At 46.6% G+C, this 9,615-nt stretch overlaps 1 long non-coding RNA gene across 1 annotated transcript in view; it reads left to right on the top strand.

Moving 5' to 3' along the window:
• The window catches only part of LOC108445141, a 32,371-nt gene extending 30,950 nt beyond the window's left edge, over positions 1 to 1,421 (top strand). The window contains exon 4 of the long non-coding RNA XR_001859892.1: positions 1,209 to 1,421. This is a non-coding gene — a long non-coding RNA (uncharacterized LOC108445141). The remainder of the gene's footprint in view (positions 1 to 1,208) is intronic.
• Positions 1,422 to 9,615: the final 8,194 nt, after the last annotated feature.

Genomic DNA, 9,615 nt, shown 5'->3' with positions numbered 1-9,615 from the left:
ACACCAGAGGCAGTGGTGCTTTTCTCTAAGCCTTTTTTCAGCATCTTTTGCTCAGTTTATTGCCCAGGGAAATCCTGACTTTCCCAGAGTTTTGCAATCCCATTCCCACCCAGGCTTAAAGCTCTGGGACACCTCTTTCTTCTCTGTCCCAGTCACCACAGAGCTCAAGAGCTGCAAAAGGATGGGTCAGGGAGATTATTTTGCTTTAAAAAACCTCATTTTATCTCAGCTTTTTCTTGCAGGGAAGGATCCACAGTTGTGCCAACAGGGAATTTCTGCTCCAGGAGAGCCAGCAGTCTCACAAACCCACTCAGCTGTGATGATGGAGATTCAGGGCATGAACCAGTAGAACCCTTTGGTAATTCCTGCAGAAATGAAGAGTTCTAGCTGGAGACCAATCCCCAGGACATTCTTTCTAGGATGGAAAAATTTCTTTGCTCTGTAACTGGCACAGCAGGGACATAACATTCGGCTTTGCAAACGCCAGGAGAACACTGGTGGGGGGAAGGAGAGCTTTTCTCTCACCTGCATTTCAGGAACAAAACTTGAAGAGTCTGAATTCATCCCTACATAAAATATTTTGAATTCCTGCAGAATTTAAAATAGCTTTCCAACCAGCTGTACCAAATCACAGGCTGGCTGAGGTTGGAAGGGGCCTCTGGAAGTCACCTGGTCCAACCTCCCTGCTCATACGTGGCCACCCAGAGCCAGCTGCACAGAACCATGACCAGACATCTTCTGATCATCTCCAGGGATGGAGATTCCAGAGATTCCACATTCCCAGTTCCATTTCAGGGAAAGAAAGACTCAAGCCTTGCAGTTCACTCTGAAAGATCCTCAGCCCTGTCAGCTGTTTGTGGATGCAGGGCTTGACACTGCACAGGTCTTTAATTCCAAAGGTGTGAAATATTGCCTCGGGTCAATTTGGAAAGCATTTTTCTTCTGGAATTCAGCCTTGAAACACACAAATCTCATCAACAAGAAGCAGAATGAATCTTTAAAATTGGCCAGCGTGTAGGACCTGCTGCCTTAAATTCTCTTTTAACCTTTGCAGTTCTTCTGTTCTTTAAATTGCTGCTACAGCTACTTAATTTCCCTCCCCAACATTTTGGTTGTTTATTGTTATTGCTATTGCTATTGTTGTCATTGTTGTTATTATTATTATTATTGTTATTGTTATTATTATCTTGTTTCTTTTCCTGTCACAGGACTGCAGAAGCCCTGGTGATGCCATGGCCATGTCACAGGAGGCAGCAGCTTCCTACAAGGACACTGACCTAAGGATAAGGAAACAGCTCCTGTTCATATCCCACCATGGTCCTACAGGCATCTGGAAGCTCCCCACAACCACCAGTGGAGATCTTCATCCCCCCCCTTAACTGTGTGTGAAACTTATGACAGAATCAGAAAGTCACAAAAATAAAAAAATTCTTGAAATTCTGATTCACGAGTCCCTTAAATAGTTCTTGTGCTTTGTGTTGTGGTTTTTTTGAGGGAAATCTTTGGGGGATTTTCATTTTTGTCCTTGTTTTCTTATTATATTTACCATGGAAACAGGAAATCACGGAATGGTTTGGGTTGGAAGGGACCTTAAAGATCATCTCATTCCAACCCCTGCCATGGGCAGGGACACCTTCCACTATCCCAGGTTGCTCCAAGCCCCATCCAACCTGGCCTTGGACACTTCCAGGGATCCAGGGGCAGCCCCAGCTTCTCTGATCAACCTATGCCAGGGCCTCCACACCCTCACAGGGAAGAATTTCTTTCTAATATCCGATTTATGTATCTTTATCGTTTTAAACAAAGCATTACTACAGTAGGTACTTACAGGGACAGTTCTCACCCCCTTCCCAGATGCTCCCACCACTGCCCTGGCCCCTTCCTTGTTCCAGGGTAAACATTCAAGCAGCCACAGGGAGTCTGATCAAAACCAAATCCACCTTAAAAAAAACCTCTTGTCCTTTCCCCCTGCAATCTGGAGCAGTTCCCTGAGCAAGGGCTGTAGTTTGAGGCTGAGTTATTGTGTTATTATTGCTGCTACAATTGCTACTTTTATTTTTCTATTAGGGTTATTATTTCTGCTATACCCACCTGGCTTTCAGCGAGGAAATCTCTGACAGTGCTGGTTTTTTTCAAAAACTCATACAAGGATACTTTTACCTCTGGAAACAGCCAACAGCTTGGGTGCAGCTCAGTGAAATTTGCAGGTGGAGAAAACTCATGGCATTTTCTCCCCCATTGTGGCTTTCCTCCAACAGAAAGGGCAAGTTGCTCCTAATTTTCTTTATTAGCACTGGGCTGTTGGAATGTGTCTCTCCCTCTATCAGCTCATTGCAACACCTAGAAGAGCCAGGCACTCTCCCCAGGGAAGCCAGCTCCATTTAAAATGGGAATTACAAGCATTTTGGTGCTGAAGTCAGTTGTTTGAAACTATCTGCAGTCTTGCTGCAGTGCTGCTGTATCCTAATTCCATCTGTGAAAGCCCAGGAGAGTTGAGGCGATGAGCGCGGCGTTGTGAAACAGCATCGAGCTCGGGCAGGCAAGGGAATTCCACATCCAGGAGAAAATTAGGGAATCTGAAGCTGTCACCACTGGAAATAATGCTCCCTGTTTAATGAAGGCAGGGACTGCTGAAATCCTGTGCTTAAAGATGTGAGCAGCAGAGCTGCGGAAAACGTTCTGTGTTCTGCCTTCAAAAGCCTGTCTTAGGTGTCCTCTGCAGAGCTGTGCTTTCCCCTCAGCTTAAAAGCCAGAAAATTCCCCTTGTCTTCCCCAGCACAATCTTTATTGGGATGATTGCAGTGCAGTAATTCCGGCTCTAAAACCTTCTCCCTCCAATTCTCCGTGTGTGGGCCAGCTCAGGTTAGTGGAGGTGGGGATTTTTGCTTTATCACACCTGTTCACCCTGGATTGGGCCAACTGAGAACATTCAGATCCCGTTTAAGATTTCCTGCCCTTCCAAACTTCTCCCAGTTGTCTTTAACTTGGCTTCCTAAACCCTCCTAGAGGCATCTCCAAACTCCTCAGCCCCTCTGATCTCCGTCCTCTTCCTCCTCTGCAAAGCACACTAAATACCCTGTTTCCCAAGTTCAGAAGGGCTGAATTATTCATGGCAGAGGGATGAATGGAGCTCTTTTTGTCTGTCCCTGAAAGGATTCTGATTTTTGGTGAATGCTTATTGTTGTTCATAACTCCTCTCCAGCTAGTTTGGAGAAACAGCTTCAAACCAGGGGGTTGTTTCCAAATTCTTTCTTGCTGTTCCACCCAGGGCTGGTGGTGGAAAAGTGCTTTTGGTACCAAGTGGGTGGCTGAAAGTTCAGAGAGGGAAGAAGAAATCTGGGAAGCAAGGGAGAAACAGGGAATTCTAATTTGCTTTTCACTCTGCCGCCCTTCTTTTTATGCATATGTGGATATTTGCTGGGAAAATGAGCATTCCTTGAAAGTTGCATCCTTTTGTGGGAATGTTCCCAAACAGCAAATGACGACGGATATGGACACTGTCACCCAGAGGAGCTGTCTGGAATTCAGAGGGGTCTGTGTGAAAATGGCAAATCTCATCAAAAATGCTTCATCTTTCTTGCTCTTCATCTCCTGCTCCTCCTCTGAGAGCAACCATTCACCTCCACACTGTTTCCTCTCACTGGGAAACCTGGAGGGGGCTGTGGAGATCAGAACACAGCTTTGGATGTGAGGACAAACATCTGGAGCCAAGCTGCAGCTCGGGCATGGCCTGGACTTCCTCAGAATCAAGGTCAACATCTGGATTTGCATCATGTCCTGTGAAATATGGGGCTTAGGCTGCAACTGTTGGATCAGATTCATTATGTTGGATCATTTTGTGTTCAAGAAAGGACTGGATTTGGCACTCAGTGCCATGATCTGGTTGTCAAGGTGGTGATCACAGGTTGGACTCGATGATCTCAGAAGTCTTTTCCAACCTAAATGGTTCTGTAACTTTAAATTCAGAGAGGTTTTGCTCCTTGCTCTGCTTTCCTAAATTGCATCTTGTGAGGGACCTTGAAGAAAACTCTACAGATCACCCAAAGTGGTGCTTGGAGTGCTATTCCCAGGTTAAGAGGAATAATCTGCCTTCACTGCTCTCACCTCAGCTTGGCTCTCTCAAATGCGTTTCAAGGGATTTCAGGGTTTCTTGCAGAGCACTGCACAGTGCACAGTGAGATGACAACATGTAATTATCTGCTGGAAATGTGTCGCTTCCCACATCCATGGGGAACAGACAGAGCCAGGCAAGGTGGACAACTGTGTCACTCCAGCTCTCCCCAAGCATCACCTTGCCTGATGCTTTGGGAAAAAGGCACCACTTCGGCAGTGACGGGGGAAATTCTGTTTGTAAACAGAGTGTAAACCTTCAAGGGGAATGGTGATGGAGTGGGTTAAGCATTGCAGGCTCCTCAGCAGAGGAGAACATTTATCAGGGCAAGAACAAGCACAGACAGACAAAGTGGGAGTTTATAAAGGAGTCACATCCAATCTCTGAGGGGAAGAGGGAAATTGCAGAGCCATGCTTGTGTCCAGCTGGACATCACAGGTAGAGAGCTCAGTGAACATTTCTGCAGCGCAGACTCAGGGGAAGGATGGTCCAGTGATTTGGGCATGCTCGGGGGACTGGGAATTTATTCTTCCTTCATCGAGCTGATGCCTTAAGAGGCCTCCTAGAAAACAGAGACTGGACAGGAGTAAGGGAATAAAAGAGGTATTTATTCAAAAGGCCTTCAAAGGTACACCCTGGGGAGCCCGAAGCTTTTCTCAAAAATGGACCCCAAGATGGACCCCAGGTCATGAGTTCTTCACTCTTTTATAGGTCTGGTTCATTTGCATTGCAGGGTTAATTCTCCAATTAAAGCTTCAGTTTTCCCCTCAGCTTGCCCCTCCCTTAGCGGCTCTTTGGTTTATATTTTTGCCTAGGACGGTCTGGGTGTCCTTGGAGAGCAGGGCTGCAGAGGCTTTGTTATGTCTGCCCAGCATGACAGCAGAAATCAACAGGCTACAAGAAACTTCAGAGTCACACACCAAGCAGCACAGAATTTGAAAAATATAAAGGTTAAAACCTAAGGCATCGTTTCAAGTCCTCATCTTCACTTGCATTCCCAAGAACTCTATGCAGCTGGGAAAGCAGGAGAGAAGCAAAACCTCCACATTATCCTCCAAACTGCAGCTGAAATCCCTCCTGCAGAACCTCTTCCCTTGGTGGACGCTGAGTGATGGACAGGTGGATTATTCACATGCCAGGTGCCATTCCCAGTGTGGAGACTGAGGGAAAAGCAGCCCCTTCTTTTGCTTTTCAAACTGAGCTGAGCTGACCTGGAAGCTACTGAGAGCAAATAAATATGGAGCATGGCTGTCTGTCCTTCCCACATGCTCACAGCTACTGGACTATTGCCATTACCTTAAGAAATAATTATTATCTCCCACCTGCATAAATCAATACTGGCCTCAACACCAACGTGGGCCACATCATCTGAGCTATTTCAAGTTCTCTTGAGAGAAGGAGGGACAAAAAGCAAAAATCAGGGAAATCCAGCTTTATTTATTAGGCTGCAGCACTGCCACAGGCATGGCCGTAAGATCTCCATGTGAGGAAATCCGCGTCCAGAGCTGGGAGTGATGGACCAAACTCTGAGGAATCTTTGTGATTCAGGACCAGCTGAGCCTGTGAAACTCTGGTGTCCTTTGTTTTAAAATTCAGCTCCCAGATAAATCTAATGAAGATCTTGATGTTGAGAAAGAGTAACGTAATTCTTATGATAATGAGAGATGTGGCAGGGTACCTGTAACTGGCAACATTCCCTTCGAGGAAATGTGCAGTGGGATGGTTCACATCTGGTCTCTGTAAGCCCAGAAGGAATTAAGGAGGGTCAAGGACTGAAGCTGCCTGCAAGATCTGTGTGTGGCTTCCCTGCTTGCAAGAAAAGTCCAGAGCTTAAATGCAAGGAGGAATGAGGTTGGGAACCTCAGCTGAGCCCATTGAGCTTGCTGGAACTTGAATTTCTTTGGTGCATCAAAGACTTGCAGCAACCAGTGTATCAGTCTTCATCAACTTAAAAATGGGGGGGGGGAGGAGGGGGAAGCATTAAAGAGTCACCTTTAAGCTAATATTCACCTCTTTAGAGGGTACAAGAGTGTGGGTTTTTTTCCTCAGTGTGCAACCATCACTGTCTGCTGGGGTGTCAGAAAAGAAACATCTCTGAGGTTTCAGTGCAGGAGGTTTTTCTCTTTATTGTGCTGCAACTCTCCTTAAGGGTCCTTTTCTGGGGAGTTCTGGATGGGTGTCCTCTGGTAACAAGTGCCAGCCCTAAGCCAGGCATCACCCCACAACAAGGTTTACTTCCATCTTATCCACAGAGCAGACTCACCTTGGGAGGCACCACGCTTTCTGCTCAATCAGATTAAAGGGAAAAGGGCATTTCTGGACTTTCTGGAGAGAACCCTTGGTTGGTGCCATTCACCCAGGGCTCCCCTTCGATGAGGAGTTCGTGGATTTCCCTCACAGCTGCAGTTTGCACCATTCCAGAGCTCTCCAACAGGAATGCAGGTGCATCTCCAGATCCTTCCTTACCTGCTCTTCCCTCTCCTTTACATCTTTGCTTTATTTCCTGCACTCTGGGGGAAGTTTAGGCTGGGACTGGGATGCTGTGATCAATGTTAGGTCCAATTTGCTGTGAATAATCAGGCAGGACTCACAACTCAGAGCCACTCTGTGTTTGACCCTATGTTCCCATCCCAAATGAATGGGAATGCTGCTCTGTCTGAGTGCTCACATCCCCCAGGAAGGGTTTGCTTGACTCTCTCACTCACTGCTCTGCCATAAACACATTGGAGAGTGCTTTGAGTAAGAATCCGTAAATCCTCTTCCTTCCATCCCTCTGCTCAAGACACCTGAATATTTTCCCCTGCCTCACATATTCTCTACATCTGGTCTTAAAATCAAGAGTCAAACACGGTTAGAAGGAAAAAAGGGATTTTACCTTGGTATTTATTTTAAGGATCCTTAGGTGCACTATGTCCAGGTCAAATGCACCTCAATGCACACCACAACCAAGGAGCCTTCCCCTGGATGGTTCTATCTGAGTTTACAGAATGTGTTCTGGAGAGGACCTTGGGGTCTGGAGCACACTGATCCCTACCTACGAAGCTTCTAAGATGTTTGGTCTCCTGGCCGAACAAACAAGTCCAAGCATGTAGGCAAAAAGCACAAAGAATACCGAAGTTGTAAAAAGGTATAACAGGGGTATAAAAGAAAAGGCAAAAAATCATCATGGCATTATCTGCAGATCTCTGCTTTGCCTGAAGGACTGCACAAATAATTTAAATGGCTGGCTTATTGTTAAAGGCATGTTCCTGATTTCCCCGGCGCTGAGGCGGAGTGAATCGTCCCAGCTCCATTGATTTCAGAATTAGAGTGTCAAGGATCCAGCCCACACCTTATTGAAATCAATACCAGTGATCAGGACCACATAGAAACTGCTCATAAGCTGTTATCTTGATATCAACCCCAGTTAACTGGCAATGACAACAAGTTCCATTGAATCAGATGGGCCATTAAATTTCGACACTCAAACCCTGAGCTGAAATTCGAGTCAAACATTAGCGGGAGAGAGACCCTGGCTCTGACTCTGACCCTCCTCACGCTGGACTGGTGTTACCAGAGGTTTTAATTATGCAGGGTTTCCTTTGGAGCTGCTTTATTAGCTCACTGCTTTTGTGGGTTTTCTTTTTTAATGGAGCGTGGCTGGAGGAGAGCAAAAAAAAGCTGCTCACCTGCCTCTCCAGCGAAACCTCGGCCTCCCCAGGGCAGGCAGAGTAACAGTGCGCACCAATAAAATCATCACACACCCAGCTGGAAAGTGATAAGACAAAATCAAGCTGCCTGCAATAACGAAGACAGAGCCTTTGGATGGAGAGAAAAGAGGGAGGGTGTCATAATGAACATTTTATTACTGCGTTTCTCAAACTTCGCGGTGGTGGGGATTTAATTCCCTGCCACGCTGGTGCTGTACCTGGAGCAGAGAGGGGAGGAGGGAGTTTGTAGCTACCCTGGGTATCCCTGGATTGGCAATCAGAGCCTCCTGAGGTTGGAGGCAGGAAGGGTGCTCTCACTTTGGCCACGCCAAGCAATTAAAGTGTTGGGCAGCTCAAGAAGTTCCTGTGGGCAGCTGAGCCCTCCTGCCCGTGTGCTCACACCCCCCTGGGCTGCAAAGTAAAACGTGTTTGATTAAAGGCAGATTGTTTATTGATTAATAATCCTTTTTAACTCAGCTGCTTCAGATGATTGGGAATGGGCAGCAATCTGAGCGAACGTGTTCCAAGTCCTGGTGGATGCACATGGAGGAATAAAGCTCAGTCAGGAAGGCAAGCAAGAGCTTTTGAGGTGTTTTTTCAGCGAAGGGGGAGTTAAGGACATGTGAACAGCTCGTGGGAGAGGCTCATTCTGCAAAATTGGGGAAGGGGAGGGTTGCAGGGACAGGCCATTACTGCTGACAGGTGAAAATGCAGGCACTGGAGTGCTTGTGATTATGTCCCTGTGCCCTTTATGTACACACACATACAGCTCACCCTTCACACCAGGGGTTTTGAAGCACAGCTATGCAGAAAGCCATGAAATAATTGAGGTGGCAACTGAGCTCTGAAGGTCACCTGGTCCAATCCCCACCCCATTCAAAGCAAAGACAACCTCAGAATTAGATCCAACTCCAAAGTTAGACCGTGTGGATTGAGGTCATGAGCCCATGTCCAAGGTGTCATCCCACTTAGAAAAAGACATCTAGGGCAGGATTTTATCCCAGGGTAGTGGGAGCAGCTTTGCTGCACTTTTCCCATCATCTCTGTGATGGTCAACATGGCCTTGAAATCAACAGGCATCTCCAAGGGGTCTTAATGAAACACATTTCAAAGGCTCTTTACACCTCAGCGCCATAAAAGAGACCGAGGCCAAGTAAAAATTACTCTTGTCCCCTGATTCACAGCTCAGGCTTATTTCTCACAGGAAGAAGCAGGAAGATATCATTTATGGGGAAGAAAAGGGGGAAAAAATCGACTTTTGTTCGGCATGTGCCAACAGGCAATGATAAGGTACAGCTAAAGTGGCAGCCTGTGCTCCGTGGGGGTGAACTACTACTCAGATAAGATGGAGGCAAGAGATCTTCGTTGGGCTAAGGCAAAAAATCCTGGTTTAAGGTTATTACACAGGAAGCGCCCTGCTGCATGAAATCTATGGGAAATTGCATATTTTGTCACATTTAGTTATTGAATCCCAATTTCATCCTAGCACGAGGAAAATATACATCACCCTCCCTTGTAGCTCTTATTAGATTTCACAGCCTTTCAATATTAAAATGCCAGCCCGGGGAGCTGTGTTTCTCTTTCCATTTTCTCCCTCTTCCCCCTCCTCCCCTCCCCTCTGCGACACTGCAGTGCTGGAGGTGTGGTGCAGGAGCCCTGGTGCCACAGAATGAGTTGGAATTACCAGCTCTGGGCATAAAGATCCCTCCAGCTTTGTCCCTAGCACTCATTTATCCTCTAAAAATACGTGGACAGGCCCAGAAGTGCCCATGCCCATCCTAGACCAGTCTAGGGTTGCATCCCCTCTCTTTTTTT

The sequence above is a fragment of the Corvus brachyrhynchos genome, unplaced genomic scaffold, assembly GCF_000691975.1.
Source record: "Corvus brachyrhynchos isolate BGI_N302 unplaced genomic scaffold, ASM69197v1 scaffold182, whole genome shotgun sequence".
Classification (NCBI taxonomy): Eukaryota; Metazoa; Chordata; class Aves; order Passeriformes; family Corvidae; genus Corvus; species Corvus brachyrhynchos.
Note: the sequence above shows the minus strand (reverse complement) of the source record. Positions and strands in the feature narration are given on the sequence as shown.